The following is a 2,700-nucleotide window of genomic DNA, read 5'->3' on the forward strand; positions in this document are numbered from 1 at the left end:
GCAATCCATCCACCTCAGCCTTCCAAGTAGCCGGAACTACAGGCACGCGCTACCACACCCGGCTAATTTTTTTGATTTCGAGCCACCGAGCCCGGCGTGTTTTCATCTTCAAAAGTGGCTCAGCCTGTAATCCCGCACTTTTGGGAGGCTGAGGTGAGTGGATTGCCTGAGCCCGCGGGTTCGAGACCCGCCCGGGTCTCGAGACCTCATCTCTACAATAAATCAACTCAAAAACAAAAACAAAAACAAAAAGTGGCTTTTATTTCCCTGAATCTTAGTGTTTTATTTTTAAAGCAACTGCTGGATGACATATTTTATCTTGTTTTTTGAAATCATAGCACAGAGCTACTATCAAATTTTTCAGATTAAATCAATATTGATATTGCCAGTATTCTTTTCAATTTTATCCCTAAGGAAGAATTACCTGGTTAATTTTAACTTCCTTTCATTGCCTTGTTGCATAAAACTAGTCTCTTAGTGCCAATTTGGAAGTTTTTGGCAATTGTTTGGAAGACTTGCACATCTTTGACTAATCATTTAACTGTGGATGTGCATGGTAAGGATAAGTTCAGAAAAAGCTGTTTTTCCTCTCTGTATTTTCTGTTCTCTGCCCCTGAAATATATTTAGAAATTAAGAAAATATAAATAAGGTGATATTGAGGTACGTTCAAAATTGTTAGTAAAAATTTCTTCATGGAGCTCTCTTTTGGACAGATCTTCGGGGCTATAGGAGAGTGTGTTTAGGTTTTTGGTTAAGTCCTTCTCTTTCGAAAGTTTTCACATTGAAATTGTGAAGGTGAGATACTTAGCACAATTATTTAAGTAAACTCTGTCTTTTCCATTTTGTGTGTGTGTTTGAACTTTTTAGTGAGATTACGATTTTATAATAACTATTATTACTGCAAGAGAAGCATAGAATTGTATTAGCATTAGTAAAATAATTGTTATGTTTTGAGGTAATTTTGAAGAACTTTCATAGATGGACACTAGAAATCTGATTGTTTTAAAAAATAATTTAGGGTCACTATTTACATTATATGTATAGCTACTATAGCTGTACTTATCTACTTTGTTTTCTAAGATTACTTTGTGTAAGCCAGCTAGTTTATGTGTGTGTATATTGTCATTCCTTATGTTTGGTATATTAACATTTTGCAAGCATGATTTGTGTGGATTTATAGCATTTCTTATAGTCTAAAGTTTGATTCAGCATTCTAAGTTAAAACTAATATGTGAAATCAGTCATTAGTTTGTATAATCTCTATGTTTGTGTGTCTTTCTCCCTCTGTGTGTCTCTTTAAAGCACGCATGTGCATATACACACACTGCAAGCTAAGGTAAGTTCTAAACTGAATAGCAAAAGCCAGAATTAAGAACAAAAAGTGATATTTCCCAAACAAACATGACTTCTCCTTCCTCTCCTTTCTTCTTGCTCTCTATCCTTTTTGATGTAGTGATTTTTAAATACTTTTATAAATTAATTCTCGACACAAAAAAGACATTGTAATATGGCAAACCACCAAGTGAGTGTATCCAGTTAAAAACAATATAATATAGAATAAGAAAATCTGATTTTTCAAAAAAGATATTCTTCAAAAGGAGTCTTTTATATTAAAAGTTATTTCTTGTAGTACATTTAAAGCCTAAATTTACTCATATGTAACTTAGAGTTCCTTACTCATAACCCCTTTTTAGTCAGGGGGACATGTGTAGCATCTAACACATGGCCCTGTAAAATGATTGTTACTTTGGAGTCAATTTTTGTCTTAAACACAAAATCACCTATGCCATAAGAATAAAAAATAGGAGAAAAGTTAATGTTAATTATTTTTAGTTGATTACAACTGTGTCAATAAGTATTATTAGTACCTATTATTCACAAGTCACTGTACTAGACATTGAAAATCGCATCATCTTTAAAGCAGTGTTTGTTCCCAGGTGCACTCATCACTAATGAAGACTAGGTTCATTAGAAGGCTCAAAGTGTGAGAGTGGGAGATGGAGTGGGTGGGTTGTTAAATGCTGTGAGTAGATTTGTTTACTTAAGTAATGGTCCAAGTTTTGAGACATGTTGTGTTCATAAGAACTGAAGTGTATTTGCAAAGCTAAAAATACCCATAAATCTATATAATAGCAGTCGTTCACATGCAAAGATGAAAAACAAGCATTACTGCTACCCAGAGGGAACCAGCACCTGGTGATGTGTAGACTAAGAGAACTGTTAGGCTAAGAGAGCGAATATAGGTATTCTCTTAGGTTTCTTAGAAAGCTGTTTCTGAGGTGAGATTGCCTTATCTGTTTTAAATACAAGTCCAAGTCTCTTGTCCTGAATTAGTTATGAGGATGGGAGGAAAGGAGCCTTTTTTTTTTTTTTTTGACTGTTTAGTAATAGTTCTCTGACATTTATTCCTCAAAGAAGGAAAACCAGTTGAAACGTTTGCTTTATCAAACATATTTTAAGAAGTCTTTTGGCATCGGTTTTTTCTCTTTTTAAAAATCAGGATATACTATAGCAATAAAAGAAAGACTAATTTTTTTTTTAATTGTAAAGATGTGGGGTACAATACAGTGTTAGGTATACAAACGTTGATCATGCAGGTACCCTTGTTGATGAGGTATGCCCCTCCCTCCCCTAGCAGTTTCCCTCAACTGCCATCCCATCCCCCTCCCCTTAATGTTAACTACTTATTGTATGCTACA

This window comes from Carlito syrichta, unplaced genomic scaffold (genome assembly GCF_000164805.1).
Source record: "Carlito syrichta isolate Samal-C Ts95f unplaced genomic scaffold, Tarsius_syrichta-2.0.1 Scaffold304375, whole genome shotgun sequence".
Classification (NCBI taxonomy): Eukaryota; Metazoa; Chordata; class Mammalia; order Primates; family Tarsiidae; genus Carlito; species Carlito syrichta.